The following is a 19975-nucleotide window of genomic DNA, read 5'->3' as shown; positions in this document are numbered from 1 at the left end:
CTTTGACTTCATGCTTGGTTTGTGCGCTGACATGTACTGTCAACTGTGGGACCTTATATAGACTGGTGTGTGCCTTTCCTAACTATGTCCAATCAACTGAATTTACCACAGGTGGACTCCAGTTAAGCTGCAGAAACATCTCAAGGATGATCAGGGGATACAGGATGCACCTGAGCTCAATTTTGAGCTTCATGGCAAAGGCTGTGAATACTTATGTACATGTGCTTTCTCAGTTTTTTTTATTTTTTAATAAATTTGCAAAAACCTCAAGTAAACTTTTTTCATGTTGTCATTATGGGGTGTTGTGTGTAGAATTCTGAGAAAAAAAATGAATTTAATCGATTTTGGAATAAGGCTGTAACATAACAAAATGTGGAAAAAGTGATGCGCTGTGAATACTTTCCTGATGCACTGTAGATTAGATAGATAGATAGATAGATAGATAGATACTATATCAATCCCAAGGGGAAATTCACATAATCCAGCAGCAGTATACTGATACAAAAAACAATATTAAATTAAAGAGTAATAAAAATGCATGTGAAAACAGACAATAACTTTGAATAATGTTAGCATTATTCCTGGGTGGAATTGAAGAGTCGCATAGTGTGGGGGAGGAACGATCTCCTCAGTCTGTCAGTGGAGCAAGACAGTGACAAAAGTCTGGGACTGAAGATACTCCTCTGCCTGGAGTTGACACTGTTCAGTGGATTCTTCATGATTGACAGGAGTTTGCTTAATGCCCGTTGCTCTGCTACAGATGTTAAACTGTCCAACTTTACTCTTACAATAGAGCCTGCATTCTTAACAAGTTTGTCCAGGTGTGAGACATCCTTCTTCTTTATGCTTCCTCCCCAGCACACCACCGCGTAGAAGAGGGCGCTTGCCACAACCGTCTGGTAGAACATCTGCAGTATCTTATTGCAGATGTTGAAGGACGCCAACCTTCTAAGAAAGTATAGTCAGCTATATGCTATATTAAGCCTTGTGTATACATTATAAGGGGATTGCTAAGCAGAAACAGAGTGTTGTAGTCATTTGGGATGTTTCTAAAGGCTTATTGTTAAACAGACAGAGGTCGGATAAACGAAAATTAAAAGAAAAACCTTTCAGCAATTGCAAAATAATGTTATTAAATCAGCCGAAGTTAGAGAGACCACAGCTGCCAAAAAATCTCTCTGCCAAAAGTTGCAAACATCCTTCACTTGATCAGATGAAGACCATAGACTATGTCCTGACCCAAAATTTGGACCCTGGGGTAACTTTGTTTTTCTTCTTTTTACTACAATTTGAATGACAGTGCCACCTGCTGGCTCAGAACAAGTGAAGCACCAGAGCAGACTGAAGTCAGACTAAAAGTCAAATGGACCAGAGCTTAAAATTACTTACCTTTGCAACACTAAATTTTTCTTCTAGTGTACAATATGTCAACACACTGAATACATTAATTGCCATTATGGCAAATGCTGTACATTTCCTTTTTGTGGAACAAGTTTATGCTCTTCTTTAGCTAGCCAATAATACATGCCTTAATATGTGACAAGTAAATGTTATTACTAAAGAAATCATTTCCACAGTGAATTAATACCACTAACTAACAACATCAAATATAGAAACAATTACATTCAATGCAACAATTTTTAAATCAGTTCAGGGTGGAGGTGGGCCAGAATGTATACCAGTATTTTTAAGGACTAGGCTAGAACCAGACTGGTGGCAATCCATTGCATGGTACTCTCATGTATGTACAGTAAAATATTTGATTTCTGCAGATTCTATTCCCAAGGATTTGCTTTTCCACTATTATAAAAGTATAACCAATTGCTATACACCCACAGTCTAATCATTTTTGGAGATGCGCAGAAGAAAAAAATTAATTCAGTGGAGCCTATCAACGCAGCAGTAAAATATGACATTGACCAAAAACAGGGCTGAGATGCCCTTAGATGTCCAGGGCTGCATGCACACCACACTGAATGGAACAACATGTGTCTGCCTGGCTCCAAGAGACATAGGTAAGGGGGAACCCTATTCATGATAGGGACTAGGGCTTGCAATTTTTTTAGAGTAAGTGCAGGTCATAAGCTAGCACTGATTAAGCTCCTACCCTTTGTACACACGGTCCGTTGCTATAACTGATTTGATGGTTTAGTGAGGTTCTCAGATCACGCCTACTATGGCCACTTACAGCCTATGGCGGAGCACGTACAAGACAACTGAACTTGACTATAGAGAAAACAAAGGTTGTAACAAGGTTTCTGTTGGTGAAACTACAGAAGACATTTTACCAAGCCTCAAGGGGCAAGAGTGGAGGGCTGATGTGTCCATCCAATCCTGTCTCCCTCCTCCTGAGCCAGCATCTCACTGGAACTTCATTTTTCTTATAGGATCAAATCTTCAGTATCATGATAATGATAATATGAATGACTGTACTCTCGCTCCATCACTCAGTATAAATCTGGAGCCACTGAATAATTTAAAATGGACATAAATACAAAATTTTCAACACAAAATACTGTGTTGAAATTGCATATACTTTCTTTGGGTGGAACAATTATATTACCTACTTGAAAGCTCATAAAAAACATTAGTTTATTGCCAGCTTACAGAAAATAATAATTTGCACTGTACAAATGAATAGTAATGATATATATACCTGTATTCAGTGAGCATACTGTAGGATCATGTGCAGAAAATTACAATTTGCAGTTATTTATTTTTTTTAGACAAATTATTTGCATTCAGGTGATTTAACTTTCTTTCCTATGCAGTTATGTTACTGTGCCGCATAATGATTTCACCAGTTACGACATTTGAAAACATACATTTTCTCATGTTTCATGTTTGTAAATGCCTACGGAAGAGATACATTTATCATTTTCTAAATTTAAACTGCCAGTGCTGACAGGGACATGATTTTCTCTGTGTCCCCTGAAATCCACAGCGATTCTTTTACCTTCAGTGCTGGGTTATTGCTGCAATACATTTTAGATCTGCAGCCTTATTTTTATTTGAAGCTTCATTCTTATTGGAAACATTCTGGACACAAGGATGTAATGGTGAACACAGCAGTCAAGTGTGTAAGATGTAACAATTGAATTCTAATAAAGAAAATAATATACCAGATGGTAAAGAAAAGGCAATGGAGAAGAGATTAAATCTAGCACTGTAAAAGAAAGTATTATTCACTAATGTCACGTTTATCCTGCTCCTTTGCAATGCCAGAATGTCTAAATATTGTATCTCCTGCAGCATGTATAGCTTAGGTTTTCTGGCCAACAGTATAGATAAATTCACCTACCAAAAATGTATAGTTATTTAGCATTTGGTTAGGAATATACACGCTATGGAGGATCATTTTAGGAATGTACTAGTGATTAGGCAAACCAAAAATTTAATTGACTCAGTCTATTTAGACAATTTGGCTATTTATGATTCGGCTTCAGTCTCTCCAGGCCCCATTGTGGTCAGTGAGCGCCCATAATCAGCAGTACCAATCTGGCCATAAGGTCAGTGGTCTAAGAAATGATGAGGGTCTAAGAAATCAAAATTCAGTCTCTCTGCACCGAGGTCACCAATTTGGACCCAGAACAGATTCTCAGCACTCAGCAGCATGTCTGTCAAGGCTGAAAAAAATGAAAGTGCTCATAATTGCTGATTCAATAGTGCAGAATGTTGGAATTCCAAACTAACTTTATCCAGCAGTTAAGTTAAATGTCTCTCAAAGGTCAATGTATCTGAAATTTAGGCTAAATTGGGCTTTCTGGCCAACAATGAAGTATCCACTTCATTATTACACCACAGCACTAATGATATTGTTTTACAATATGAGAAATTTAGGAGGAACTTCATATGCTTATGCACCAGATCTAAAACAAAATTTTGTAACTTAGTTGTGTCTGGCCCCTTTTTGAGGTTGTATATAGAGGATGTGGTATTTAACAATACCTTTCACTGCTGGTTAGAGACCTCATATGCAAATAAAAGCATAGCCCAGCGTTTCTCAACCTTTAAGTATTTGCGACCCAAGTTTTCATTTCAGTGTTAATCGCGGCCCCTTAACGTTTTTTTGAAAGGAGTCCTCTAATACCAATTTGTTCTTTTTTTAATTAATGATATTTTATTATGCCTACTTAACTTTTATCAACATTTATGTAACTCTATATTTATTTTTCTAGTATCAGAATGTAGTTTAAGTTAACTTGTTTTGGTTTCTATAGATGTATTGCGTTACAGCAATGGTATAGGCGTGTCTTACATAAGTGTCAGAGTGTTAATGGTGTTGACACATCTTATCCTAGCCTCATAATGACGTCCCATAAGACACGATCTTCAGAAGCCCAGGTGTTGTATGCTCTTGACAGTGATACAAGCAGTGATGTTGAGGAGCTGCTCATCAGCACTGATGATAAAGTGAATCTGTCTTCAGGCAGTGAAACTGAAAAGGAGAGTGAAACTGAAAGTGATACTGATGAATATGAAAGTGACGCTTGTATTTGGGTTTCTGTTGATCCTGCTTCAAATAAACCAGCACCACCTTGTTTTGATTTTGTGGGGCAGACAGGAATAAAAGTGAACATTAACAGCCAAGATCCACTAACTTACTTGAAATTATTTCTTGATGATGACGTGATTGAAAGAATTGTTGTTGTGACTAACCATTATGCTGTTGGGTAAATGATTGTACACCTAAACAGTTTTTCCTTTCAAAGACATACCACACAGAAGATATATTTTGACAGACATACAACATCATCAACATTATTATTCATTTCATATAATTTTATTATTATTATTATTATACTTTTTACACATCAGACTTTGTACTTTTAGTGTTTTGCATGTTTTACAGTACAAAATTTAATAAAACCGTAAATTTTCAAGCCAAAAAATACACCTTTTACATGTTTTTTGAGAAAACACTAAGGACAGCAACTCAAGTTAAAACAAAACAACAAAAAAAAAAAAAAAACAGTTCAAAGAACATCTTTGCAGCTAAAAATGCTGTTTACCTAACTTTCAGTTTTTTTTTACTGGGCAGCAAACATACAAGCTATAAAAACCTGGACACAAATAGATGAACATACACAGGCTTGGTTGGCAATAGAAATACAATCCTGCAGCACTTCTTTATATTCCCTGCTTTGTGCCCCAATAAATGCAAGTCATTGCCAATATACTAACAACCCAATTGTGCTTCACTCACTCAGAATATGGAACCAATGTAGAAAGTATTTTAAGATGGAGAATCTTTTATCTGTGGCACCTCTGCATGAGAACCACCTTTTTCAACCCTCACAAACATGTGCAGTTTTTAATATCTAGAAATCATCTGGGATTAAATTGCTTAGAGATCTTTATATAGACAACATCTTTGAATCCTATGAGCAATTACATTCCCAATTTAACTTTTCAACAACATCTTTCTTTCACTACCTTCAAATTAGAAACTTTGTCAAACAGAACCTGCCCGATTTCCCTCATCTTGCACCTTCCTCTATGCTGGAAAAAATATTTCTCAGTTTCGAGTACTCACACATTTCTGCAATATATAAAATTATTTTACAGTCCTTCCCTTTCAAAGATCCAAGAGGACAAAGGGAAAAAGATCTATCACTCAACATATCAGAAAAGCAGTGGAAGGTAGCAATACAGAGAATTCACTCAAGCTCCATATGCGGAAAGCATACAATTATTCAACTCAAAATTATATATTGAGCACATCTGTCTCACTTAAAACTGTCCAAAATGTTTCCTGGGCAAGATCCAATATGTGAACACTGCAATCAAGTCCCAGCCTCACTGGGTCACATGTTTTGGGCCTGCACCCAAACAAACTGTGATTGCCATCACTACACTATTGGCATGCACTTATTTTGCTAAACTGGAAGAATCCTAACTCTCCTCTTTTAAGTCAGTGGGAAACCGATATTTTACACTATTTGAAATTGGAAAAAATCTAATTCTCAGTTAGAGGATCTGTGCAGAACTTTTTCAAAACCTGGCAGGATCTAATCAATAATATTTTAGAATAAGCTCTGAGGAAATAAATTCTCTTCCCAGTTCTTTTTCGTCTCCATTTATCTTTATCTGCCTATTAAACTCATCAATTTATGTATTTTTACAAGCTTTAAGTTTTACTCCGTCGGCCATGCTCTCTTTCTCAGGGGTGGGGATTGATTTGTTTTCAATCCTATTTTTTGTAAAAAGTGATCTATCTGTATGGAATGATTACAATAAAATCAATAAAATATAAAAAAATAAAAATGCTGCTTATTTAAGTATCTGCTCTCTAGAAATTAATCTGCTTTGGTAAATTATGTTATGTAGAAAATCTGATTTGTATCTATTTACTGAAAACTGGCTTAGTAAATCTGACATTATTTCTTTAGCTAAGGTAGCACCACATGGTTATACTGGACATTCCTTCATAAATTAAGAGATACTGGTTGACAAGGTGTCCTTGGGATAATTCTGTGTGATGAACTGCAAACTGCTTCTAAAAATGTAGCCAAACTCACATCCTTTTAGACACTCATATTAGATATTAAAACAGATTTCAACTGAGGTCCTAATCTACACACAACCAATGTTATGTTTCAACCTTGGTCCTCCTCAGGCTAGTGTTAAAATGCTGTTTAAAATCTGTTTTTTTAATGTTTTAATTTCCTTTGTTTATGTTACATATGTTGGTCATTTAGTGTCTATGTATTTGTGTATATTGTTCTATGTGCCATGTGTTTTGTGAGTGGTTCCCCAAGATGCAGGGCTGTCTGCCTATCACTGTCAAGGGAATGCTGTCAGCCCTAAAGGCGGGGCCAACCCACAGTTCCTTGCAGTTCATTAAATACACTTGTGGTCTGGTGAGTTTCTCTTGTGAGTATTGTTGTGATTTTTGTATATTGATGGATTTGTGCTCTGCTTTTCAACCATTCTTTGGATTTGTGATTGGAACTTACCTTGTGTGCTTTCTAGAGCTTCACAGTTTAACAGAACTGTTTGTGACAATACATTTTTTAATTTTATAAAGATTCTTCTTTGCCTTTTGGGGTTTCAACCAAGGATTGATGGTAATTCCCCCAATGGGTTTTTTGGGACTTTCTACTTCATAACAACCAGAGCAACATTCAGTATTTATGAAATAATTTGTCAACCTCTTATGTGATTCAGTTATACATTATGACCATATATTGTTGACTGGGGATTTTAATATACAACATTTATGCTGAAACTGAAACTTACAGCAAATATTCTACTCATTTGTTAAATTCAGTAGGGTTTTACCAGATTGTCCCAACTCACTGACATAACCAAACAATAATCTGATTATTACTTACAGAGCTGAGGATCAAAATTGAAATATCACTGCATTAAATTAAGTCATTTCTGATCACTGTCTAATTACATTTGATTTGTTTTTGCCCTTACCAATTTACTTGCAGATTAAAACAAGAACAGTGTGACATCTAGATTATAAGTCTGCATCAAAATTTGTAGATATCTTGGGAAATGCAAGCATAATTGTGGAAACAATTTAGATGATATAACATCAAATTATAAGTTGACTTAAAAAGAGGCTTTGCATACAGCAGCTCCCTTTAAAACTAATTTCGAGCAGGAGTACATATAAATTCACTCTGGTTTAATCAGACTACTCACACACTTAAGCTTGAGTAACTGTAACATAGATAGACAGCAACAAAGCTGCAGATCTTTTGAACTGCCTGGACAAAGAGTGTTAAAAAATATAATAAAGCTCTGTTTAAGGGCAGTTTGACCTATTGTGCTACATAAATAGATGGCAATAGAAATAATCCTCATGTACTGTTTAGGACAGTGGGTATTCTATCCATCCATCCATTTCCTAACCCATCCATCCATCCATCCATTTTCTAACCCGCTGAATCCGAATACAGGGTCACGGGGGTCTGCTGGAGCCAATCCCAGCCAACACAGGGCACAAGGCAGGAACTAATCCTGGGCAGGGTGCCAACCCACCGCAGGACACACACACAAACACACCCACACACTAAGGCCAATTTAGAATCACCAATCCACCTAACCTGCATGTTGTCTTTGGATTGTGGGAAGAAACCGGAGCGCCTGGAGGAAACCCATGCAGACACGGGGAGAACATGCAAACTCCATGCAGGGAGGACCCAGGAAGCGAACCCGGGTCTCCTAAATGCGAGGCAGCAGCGCTACCACTGCGCCACCGTGCCGCCCGTGGGTATTCTAACAAACAGAAATTATGAATTTCAATGTCACATCCTTACAAGCATTAGCAGTGCAGGCTTTATGAACTTTGTAAATGATAAAATTTACAATTTAAGGTCCCATGTTTTTGTGTTACCTTGCAAACTAAATATTACATTGGCAATTAGTGTCTTACCTTGCATACACCACTTTAGCAATTTTTATTTGATAACAGAGCATGAAGTCATAACTTTAATATCTAAAATGAAAGTGCTACCTGTTCCTTAGAGCCAGTGCCAAAAACACTAGTGAAAAGCTTAATGGATGTTCTGGCAGCATCCATTCTTAGTATTATCAATAGTTCATTACTGAATAGCACAATTACTAATGCATTAAATGTGTCAGTTATCAGACTGTTCCTTAAAAAGTTACAGGCTGACCCACATATGCATAAAAATGTCAGTCCAGTCCATAAATATTTGGACAATTGCACAATTTTCATAATTTTGGCTCTGTGCACCACCACAATGGATTTGAAACAAAGATATGATTAAAGTATAGACTTTAATTCAAAGGGGTTAACAAAAATATTGTAAGCGTCAATTAGAAAAAAAAAGCATTTTTAAACATGGTCCCCTTATTTTCAGGGGCTCAAAAGTATTTGAACAGACTAACATAAGCATAAATATGATGATCATTTTCAATATTTGGTTGAAATCCTTCACAGTCAATGACTGCCTGCTGTCTGAAACCCATGGCCTACTCCAAGTGCTGCGATTCCACCCTTGTGATACTTTGCTGCTGCTGTCTTCAGGTGTTGCTTGTTCATTTGACTTTCTGCCATCACTTTTGTCTTCAGCAAGTGAAATACAAGTCTAATTGGACTGAGGTCAGTTGATCGACTTGGCCATTGAAGAATATTCCAGTACTTTGCATTGAAAAGCACTTGATTCGCTTTTGTATTAGTTTTGGCTCATTGTCCATTTGTACTGTGAAATGTCATCCTATCAGTTTTGCAGCATTTGGCTGAATCTGAGCAGATAGAATAGTCCTACACACTTCAGAATTTATCCTGCTGCTTCTGCCAGCAATCATATCATCAATAAACACTAGTGACTAAATTCATTCACTGAAAAAAAATCACTAGGGTGGAAACACTTGGGGATGGCCAAGGGTTCCAGACTTCAGGCAGCCATTAAATGAAAAGGGATTTCAACCAAATATTGAAAATGATCATTATATTCGCAATTATGTTTGTTTGTCCAAATTCTTCTGAGCCCCTGAAAACTGGGGGTTCATATATAAAAATGGCTGTCTTTCCAAAACGACTCATATGATATTTTTGTTAAACCCCTTTAATTAAAGCTGGAAGCCTACATTTCAGTTATGTAATGATTTCATTTTAAATCCATTGTGGTGGCATACAGAGCCAAATTATGAGAATTGTGTCACTGTCCAAATACTTTCAGACCTGACTGTATACCTTTCTTTTAGACCGGTGATTCCCAATGTGGGGCACACGCCCCACTGGGGGGCAATTTGATTTTTAGAGGACAAAGCAAGAATTTAGGTACGTTAAACAATTTAGAAAATGAAAAAACAGAAATTCACTGTTAAAAATGGTAGAAAAAAATAAACAAATAATTTTTATTTTTATTTTTTACAGAGACATTTACAGTGCATTGGGAAAGTATTCACAGCACATCGCTTTTTCCACATTTTGTTATGTAACAGCCTTATTCCAAAATGGTTTAAATTAATTTTTTTCCTTAGAATTCTACACACAACACCCCATAATGACAACATGAAAAAAGTTTACTTGGGATTTTTGCAAATTTATTAAAAAAAAAAAATTGAGAAAGCACATGTACATAAGTATTCAAAACCTTTGCCATGAAGCTCAAAATTGAGCTCAGGTGCATCCTATTTCCCCTAATCATCCTTGAGATGTTTCTACAGCTTTATTGGAGTCCACCTGTGGTAAATTCAATTGATTGGGCATGATTTGGAAAGGCACACACCTGTCTATATAAGGTCCCACAGTTGACAGTTCATGTCAGAGCACAAACCAAGCATGAAGTCCAAGGAATTGTCTGTAGACCTCCGAGACAGGATTGTCTCGAGGCACAAATCTGGGGAAGGTTACAGAAACCATCAGGACTCTTCTAAGAGCTGGCCAGCCATCTAAACTGAGCGATCGGGGCAGAAGGGCCTTAGTCAGGGAGGTGACCAAGAACCCGATGGTCACTCTGTCAGAGCTCCAGAGGTCCTCTGTGGAGAGAGGAGAACCCTCCAGAAGGACAACCTTCTCTGCAGCACTCCACCAATCAGGCCTGTATGGTAGAGTGGCCAGACGGAAGCCACTCCTTAGTAAAAGGCACATGACAGCCCGTCTGGAGTTTGCCAAAAGGCACCTGAAGGACTCTCACCATGAGAAACAAAATTCTCTGGTCTGATGAGACAAAGATTATACTCTTTGGTGTGAATGCCAGGTGTCACATTTGGAGGAAACCAGGCACTGCTCATCACCAGGCCAATACCATCCCTACAGTGAAGCATGGTGGTGGCAGCATCATGCTGTGGGGATGTTTTTCAGCGACAGGAACTGGGAGAGTAGTCAGGATAAAGGGAAAGATGACTGCAGCAATGTACAGAGACATCCTGGATGAAAACCTGCTCCAGAGCGCTCTTGACCTCAGACTGGAACGACGGTTCATCTTTCAGCAGGACAACGACCCTAAGCACACAGCCAAGATATCAAAGAAGTGGCTTCAGGACAACTCTGTGAATGTCCTTGAGTGGCCCAGCCAGAGCCCAGACTTGAATCCGATCGAACATCTCTGGAGAGATCTTAAAATGGCTGTGCACCGACGCTTTCTATCCAACCTGATGGAGCTTGAGAGGTGCTGCAAAGAGAAATGGGTGAAACTGGCCAAGGATAGGTGTGCCAAGCTTGTGGCATCATATTCAAAAAGACTTGAGGCTGTAATTGCTGCCAAAGGTGCATCGACAGAGTATTGAGCAAAGGCTGTGAATACTTATGTACGTGTGATTTCTCAGTTTTTTTATTTTTAATAAATTTGCAAAAACATGAAACTTTTTTCATGTTGTCATTATGGGGTGTTGTGTGTAGAATTCTGAGGAAAAAAAATGAATTTAATCCATTTTGGAATAAGGCTGTAACATAACAAAATGTGGAAAAAGTGATGCTCTGTGAATACTTTCCGGATGCACTGTATATGTTTATATAAACATAGAAGGGATGGTGAAGAAACCTTTAACTTATGATTTTTCTACTTAGAAATCGTTTTTACCATTAAAGTAATATGAATTGTAACAATGATTATAAAATTTTGCAATATAACAAAAATATAAAATGATCAAAATTTTACAGAAAAAGCTGTCATTAAAGTTACTTTATATTTATGAATATCATGACTCTTATTATATGTTTTTGCTGTATTTTCATTTTTCTTCATGTTATATATTTTTTTTTAACAATTTCTGATTTCTTTGTCAGTACTTCAACTATCCTTTCCCTCCTTCGTTCCCATGTTCTTTGGAAACTTGTTTAGACCAAATTAATGACATTATGGGCTTCCTCCACGTGAGTAGGAGTTCACTTTTTGAATAGGTAATAATAAGAATAAGGTATATGTTACAGTGGGGGACATCATGATTTTAGAGAGGTCTAGGTGGGGCATGGCCAAAAAAAGGTTGTGAACCACTGTTTTAGACCAAGTGACGTTTCTCTGATGGCATCCTTAATTAATCATGTTAGTGAATTAAATGAGAATTAAAGGATGAAAACTACTAGGCTCTGAATACAGAAAAAACAGAAATGTTATTTATTCTTGGGAGGTAGCTATGACAACTCAACACCAGAAATTGTGTTTACTCCAAGAAAGAAGATGTTAGAGGATTTCAACCTTAACTTTACAAAAAAGAGGATACGTGCACTTTATATAAGAGTTTGATTAACAATTGTCTGGTAAATAAGTGTCTATATCAAATAAAACTAAAGCAATGCTGTGTTGGTAGATCATTGGCAAATCATGTTTATCTGATGCCACACCTCCATGTGCTTTTATAGCCTTGGGGAAATGGTTTGTCATTTTCCATCGCCTGAGCCACTTAATCTCCTTCACAGAGTCTATCGTGACAGTATGGGGCCAGTCCACTGCAGGGCACATTCATGCACACACCCACGCTATCTAATGCAGGGCCAACTAAAAGTCATCCATTAATCTAATGCACAATGTTTAGGGAAAACAAGAGTACTTCATTTAATCAAGCCTGTTCCAAAAGATATGATTATAAAAAATATTAACATTTAGTTCATGGTGTTATTTATTTTGTATAAGGTGCCGTTTGCAACTTAATTGATTTATTCCTCATAGTATGTACACCAAATACTGAAGTACTTACACTGTGTACTGAAATGAGTACACTATCTGTTGTTTTAATAAGAAGTCAACAAACCGTATTCACATTGCCAGTGTTTCTTTACTCAAATCCTGACAGTACACGTAATGTATGCTGATATTTTATTTCATATACAAGCATTTACTCACTTGACTGTAACAGCTAAAAGTTTTGAGAAGGTTGTGTGCTTTATATTGTAAACCTCCTGTCAAGCAGTTTCTAGGCCTGAGCATTACTTTGACTCACACTGTGGGGTGCGGTTGTACTAAAAATTTCATGACACATATTATTCACATCAAAACACAGAAAAACAGAAAAGCTTGAACATAAAAGTGATGAAGAACAAGAAACATAATGCTTGAGTGAATGATGTCAACACATGAATGAGGGATTTCGGTTTCTGATTTTTAGCAAGTTTACAAACACAATAAAGTGTGCATAAAGTTAAGGAGTCTGAATAATTTCTTAACCCGCTGCATGGAATATTTTTATTAACATTGTTTTGGTCTAATAATTAATTTCCTCTGTACCACCTTATGACTCGTCTTTCAGCACATTGCGTTCGGATTCCTATCTTTGATTAAAATGGTATAAACTGGCGCAAAAATGTATCCTGCTAATACATTTGCCTTAAGAATCAGAATCAGAGTTCACTGTATTGGCCAGTTACATTAACGTGTGCTAGAAATACAACCACAACACAAAATATAAATAATAACATAGAATAAAATATGAAGGAAATCCCCTGAGCCAGTTATGGGTGAAGAAAGCTAATTGAAGGACCCGACCAAACATTCCATTATATCTTAAGATTCCTACTTAACGTTTATACATTAGTAAGATTTAGTGAACGAGCAGGTAGAGCTTACCAGTAACAGAAATGATGTGTCTGAGAAATTTCCAATCAGCTAAGCAAGGAGAAACCTACGTATAGGTCGCTTCTTTCCAGTTGACCACTTCTGTGCTATTAAAATATGTATTTTTATTACTTGTTCTCAGCTGTTTTTTTTTTTACAGTGGGAACAGCCATCCGATCTATGTTTTTACTTTCTATTTTCACTTCTCCAAAACTGAAACTTATTAGTCGGTATTGAAGCAACCGCCCGCAAAGCGTCGCTGCAGCTCTTTGGCCAGTGGGATATCGTGCGCGCGTCTAATCGAGAGCGCGCTTTGCCGATCACTCTGCAAGCAAAGTTATGGAGGGCAAAGACTGGCACGCCAGTCCGAAAAATGTAGTGTATACAGTCGTTTCGGTATCTGTAGACTAGTCGATTTAAAAAATTACGGTTGGTTTCTAAAATGTGTTAGTTGATGCTGTCTAACTCCAACCTTCGCGTCTTTGGAAAGAATTAAAAATGTTCAGAATGGTTGGATTTTAATATACCATGCCAATACTATGCGGTACTTAGCACGTAAACAACATTTTGAGACATTATTTTTGTTAGAATTTTTAGTCTGTTTCTGCCCAATGCTACAATTAAGACTGATTGCAAAATATAACATACAATATACAGAATCTTCACTTTGCGTTTCCTTAAAATCTAACCATTTTAATCACCGCTTGTTCGGCAGGTAGCAGTCTTGGATTGTCACACGCACTCACAGAGGGACAGTTTAAAATCTTCATCAGTAGATCTAACATGAGTAACTGGTGCAAAAGCCTCGCAGACCTGTGGAGAATGTCTACACCGCAAGGATGCTGGTCCACTTCCTGCCTCTGCTTCATAGCCGATTAAGTTATTCAGCCTGCCTGTGTCCCAACTATATATATGTAATAATGTAAGATTCTAATGTAAGATATCAAATAGTCTACAGCTTGGTAAAAGTATTGAACACTGTGCCATTCTGAACCTGCTCAATGGCAGTAGAAAAGGTTAATCAACCTGTTGTGAAATGTTTGCAGAGAACATGCAGAATTGCAAAACTTAGTTCAAACCATTCTGGAGGATAATGATGTTCTTAAATTTGTATCCAAATTTATGCAGGCAATGAGTATTTCTTTTCTGCTTTTCATTAAATTTTGTTACTTCCAGTTCCAAGTTTGTTGCAGCTGGAATGTGATTGTTGAATTTCTATCAGACTTGAATTTTTCCAAGAACTTGCACCGCCAGTCTTTCCTTTTGTGGTCGTCAGTTTAATTGCAGAGCTCAGTCTACTTATACTGAAGACTGTTTTTGCAAGCTAGAATGAACTGTATTGAATAATTGTATTGTGTTTAATGTCTGTTCTATTTTTAATGTTTTATTTTTTAGTAGCTGTCCCCCACGCCTCCACCCGCGTACTAATGAAACAGGAAAAACTTTAAAAATCTATTAAAAATGTAATAATTTGTATTGAGAAGAATTTATATTGATAGCTTTTGTATCCAAGGGTGTCTTGATATACAAAAGTTTTGTTTTTGCTATCAGGGTGAGAATGTAGCTGTGAGAATGTAGAAGAAACATAACAAAAGGTAGACCTCTTATATCATTGAAAGATGCTGAGAAATTAATTCACGCTTTTGTTTTCAGTCAACTAGATTACTGCAACGCACTCCTCTCAGGACTGCCCAAAAAAGACATAAATCGTTTGCAACGAGTGCAGAATGCAGCTGCTAGAATCCTAACTAGGAAAAGAAAATCCGAGCACATTTCTCCAGTTTTGATGTAACTACACTGGTTACCCGTGTCTTTCAGAATTGACTTTAAAATTCTGCTTATGGTTTATAAAGCCTTAAATAATCTCGCTCCATCTTATGTATCGGAATGTCTGACACCCTATATTTCAAATCGTAACCTCAGATCCTCAAATGAGTGTCTCCTTAGAATTCCAAAAGCAAAACTTAAAAGAAGTGGTGAGGCGGCCTTCTGCTGTTATGCACCTAAAATCTGGAATAGCCTGCCAATACGAATTCGCCAGGCTAATACAGTAGAGCACTTTAAAACACTGCTGAAAACACATTACTTTAACATGGCCTTCTCATAACTTCACTCTGATTTAATCCTGATACTCTGTATGTTCAATTCATCATAATAACTATTCATGGTGGCTCTAAAATCTGTATTGACCCCTACTCTCTTCTGTTTCTTTTTCCAGTTTCTTTGTGGTGGCGGCCTGCGCCACCAACACCTACTCAAAACATCATGATGCTCCAACATTGATGGACTAAAAGCCTGTAGTCTACATGACCATCATTATCAAGTCCTTCCGTGAGAACCCTAAATACAAAGAGGACTGTTTCATTTATGTTAGGTAGATAGCCCAGAGGGGACTGGGCGGTCTCATGGTCTGGAATCCCTACAGATTTTATTTTTTTCTCCAGCCGTCTGGAGTTTTTTTTTGTTTTTTCTGTCTTCCCTGGTCATTGGACCTTACTCTTATTCTATGTTAATTAATGTTGATTTATTTTATTTTCTTACTGTGTCTTTTATTTTTGTATTCTTCATTATGTAAAGCACTTTGAACTACATTTTTGTATGAAAATGTGCTATATAAATAAATGTTGTTGTTGTATCTCTTTGGAAAAATGTAAATAGTTGGCAAGGTATCTCTGGTGAAGCGGAAGGTAGGTACACTCCAATGTGAAATATTGCCACTGTATCTGATCATGCTCAGCTCTGATGGGAGAGCGTCCCCCATGTGGGGAGAAGAGCATGCAGCCGTGATATCTTTGCCAATGAACAGGTACCTACTAAAACACACATAGCTAGATCTCTTTCTCAAAAAGTCAAAGGTTACTCTTTAACAACCTCTAGATAATAATGTCTGCTTAACAAACAGGTATTGCTAGCTAAGTGGAGGCAAGGTACACTCCAACACGTGATGAGAGGTAGACTGACTCGAATAGAGGCTGGCATGTTAGTGGAGATGGCCCCGCCCAGCTCCCCACTCCTGCGGTCCCGCCTCCCCCGCCCCTTGGCCTGCAGCCTGTCTCTCAGATTTGAGCAAATAAATCAGTGCCACAACCAAACTATAATACTTAGAAAGAAGTCACAAAATCAATCGTAATGTTCAAGCAAATTAGAGAAAAAAACCTGTTCTAAATCCATTAAGAAGTTCTCTCATGAACCAGACAGACATACAGACGTTGGATTTTACATATAGAGAGATTTTCCGTTGCAATGGAGGAAATAATTCTACAATGTTTAACTTTCAAAGAGTGATGCATAGGTTAAAATCTTTGCCTGATCACTACCTGTGTGGGGTTTGCATTTTCTTACCATGCAAATTAATCTCCTGCAGGTATGCCAGTTTTACTTATAGGTTTGCATGTCAGAGGTTAGGTCTGGCATCTCTAAACTGGCTGTCTATGAATGAATGCGGAGGTATACCTAGACTGGCCTCCTGTCTAGGGTTAATTCCTGCTCAGTACTACTGGGATAGGCTTCAGCTCTTCCAAAATTCTACAATGAAATAATCAGGTTCAAACATTCAATGGATGACTAGACAAGTTCATACTTTTTTCTGATGCATTTCTCTTACAATGCGTGCTTACTGGTCTCTCTGAACAGTTCTGTGAGCTGTGAGTTTGGTGAAATTCATTGAAGTCAATGGGTAAGGAGAACCGGAACTAGATTTGAATGATAATAGATTATAATGGTGCAATTGTCTTTTAAGTGTCACTGAGGGCTAGGGAAAAGCCTGTCGACTATGCTGGACCAAATATGTGATCTGAGCTGTGAGGCAGTAGTGCTAACAATTGTGCCATCTTGCATTAAGCAACAAACTACACAGACTGAAGAAATACCTCAACTGAAATACAACAAACAACCACAAACTAACAATAAGTAAATACATTATAGATCATTGCACTTACGGAGTTCCACTCTTGGGGCACACATTGCCCATACCACTAAGCTGCAGTGTGGGACTCGTATGATTTTTTGAAGTCATGGCTCCAAGCACTGCTTTAATGACTGTTTTGTTTCTGATTTATCTGTACAGATACTTTCATAGAGAAAAAAGAAATGCCTTGTAAATAGTAATACATCTTTTATTTGTATTATTTCATTGGTTTGTCATGTGTTTTCTGATGAGGGGAGGGGGACGGGCAGGGCTCCTTTAAGGCTTGTTTTGGAATCACAGCTGGGCAAATGGCTAATTTGTATGCATAATGAAAAAATGTTATAAATCTGGTGGCAGTACTCATAATTTTCTCATTATCATCAAATGTACACCTGAAATATACATTTTTCTGTATTTTTTTTAAAGCATGAGGGATGGAAATCCAAGAGGTTGAAATAAATATGAGTGGAAGAACTGGGTTTCCTTTTAGTAAATTGACCGCAGTTACAGATGGGGGAAAATATTGCCCAGCACTATCAAGCATGACACACATCATGCCATGATGGCAATAATCTTAACAGTAAACATGCATGAAAGTTCTGTGCATGGTTGTTACAGCTCTGTGATGTCACACTGGCCTTGCAAATAATCATGGGTTTTTGCATGATTGACCAAGCTGGATGCATGATGAACTCCCAGAAAAATATTCATTGAACAAGGTCACTGGTGAACACAACATATGTGTTGCGAAAAACACTTTGCCGAGTTTCGCCTATAAACACTACTGAGAAGTGTGACTTATTGTAGAAATTGTAAATAGAGTATCATTCTTTTCTGACTTTGAAATTAATATTTTTGTTTTTATGAAGAGAACAAGAGAGAGAAGAAGTTGGATGATGTGGAGATAGTGAATCAGGAAGTGCAACAGATTAGCAAGGAGGAAGTAAGGACAACTATGAAGAGGATGAAAAATGGAAAGGCCGTTGGTCCAGATGACATACCTATGGACTCATGGAGGTGTTTAGGAGAGATGGCAGTGGCGTTTTGAACCAGATTTAATGGAATCTTGAAAAGTGAGAGGATGCCTGAGGAGTGGAGAAGAAGTGTACTGGTGCCGATATTTAAGAATAAGGAGTATGTACAGGACTGCAGTAACTACAGGGGAATAAAATTGATGAGCCGCAGCATGAAGTTATGGGAAAGAGTAGTTGAAGCTAGGTTAAGAAGTGAGGTGATGATTAGTGAGCAGCAGTATGGTTTCATTCCAAGAAAGAGCACCACAGATGCAATGTTTGCGCTGAGGAAGTTGATGGAGAAGTTTAGAGAAGGCCAGAAGGAATTGCATTACATCTTTGTTAGCCTGGAGAAAGCATATGACAGGGTGCCTTGAGAGGAGCTGTGGTATTGTATGAGGAAGTCGGGAGTGGCAGAGAAGTACGTAACAGTTGTACAGGATATGTACAACGGAAGTGTGACAGTGGTGAGGTCTGCGGTAGGAGTGACGGATGCATTCAAGCTGGAGGTGGGATTACATCAGGGATTGGCTCTGAGCCCTTTCTTATTTGCAATGGTGATGGACAGGTTGACAGATGAGATTAGACAGGAGTCCCCGTGGACTATGATGTTTGCTGATGACATTGTGATCTGTAGCGATAGTAGGGAGCAGGTTGAGGAGAACCTGGAGAGGTGGAGATATGCTCTAGAGAGGAGAGGAATGAAGGTCAGTAGGAGCAAGACAGAATATATGAGTGTAAATGAGAGGCAGGTCAGTGGAATGGTGAGAATGCAGGGAGTAGAGTTGGCGAAGGTGGATGAGTTTAAATACTTGGGATCAACAGTACAGAGTAATGGGGATTGTGGAAGAGAGGTGATAAAGAGAGTGCAGGCAGGGTGGAATGGGTGGAGAAGAGTGTCAGGAGTAATTTGTGACAGACGGGTGGGTATCAGCAAGAGTGAAAGGGGAGGCCTACAGGATGGTAGTGAGACCAGCTATGTTATATGGGTTGGAGACCCTGACTGGCTCTGGCACTGACCAGAAAGCAGGACACAGAGCTGGAGGTGGCAGAGATAAAGATGCTAAGATTTGCATAGGGCGTGACGAGGATGAACAGGATTAGAAATGAGTACATTAGAGGGTCAGCTCAAGTTGGACGGTTGGGAGACAATGTAAGAGAGGTGAGATTGCATTGGTTTGGACATGTGCAGAGGAGAGATGCTGGGTATATTGGGAGAAGGATGCTAAGGATAGAGCTACAAGGGAAGAGGAAAAGAGAAAGGCCTAATCAAACGTTTATGGATGTGGTGAGAGAGGACATGCAGGTGTAACAGAACAAGATGTAGAGGACAGAAAGATATGGAAGAAGATGATCCACTGTGGTGACCCCTAACGGGAGCAGCCAAAAGAAGAAGAAGAAGATTCATGTTCATTGATGGATTTGGTTTTCACTTATAGTCCAAATATATGCTGTTATCTTAACAGGTGGCTCCAAATTGTCTTTAAATGAGTGAGACTTGGCTCATCTGTGTGTGTGTGTGCATCTGTGTGTTCAGAGAGAACTGGCATCCCATCTTGGGTTGATTTTACCTGCTG

General features: G+C 38.0%; 1 protein-coding gene across 1 annotated transcript in view; it reads right to left on the bottom strand.

The window, feature by feature from the left end:
- LOC120538378 overlaps nt 1-13674 on the bottom strand; it is a 29115-nt gene extending 15441 nt beyond the window's left edge. Inside the window, exon 1 of the mRNA XM_039767871.1 lies at nt 13491-13674. The gene's annotated coding sequence lies outside the window, so the exon portion shown is untranslated. The remainder of the gene's footprint in view (nt 1-13490) is intronic.
- Between the last annotated feature and the right edge of the window lie 6301 nt (nt 13675-19975).

This window comes from Polypterus senegalus, chromosome 1 (assembly GCF_016835505.1).
Source record: "Polypterus senegalus isolate Bchr_013 chromosome 1, ASM1683550v1, whole genome shotgun sequence".
Lineage (NCBI taxonomy): Eukaryota > Metazoa > Chordata > Cladistia > Polypteriformes > Polypteridae > Polypterus > Polypterus senegalus.
The sequence above is the reverse complement of the archived record's forward strand: the minus strand, read 5'-3'. Positions and strand labels throughout refer to the sequence as shown.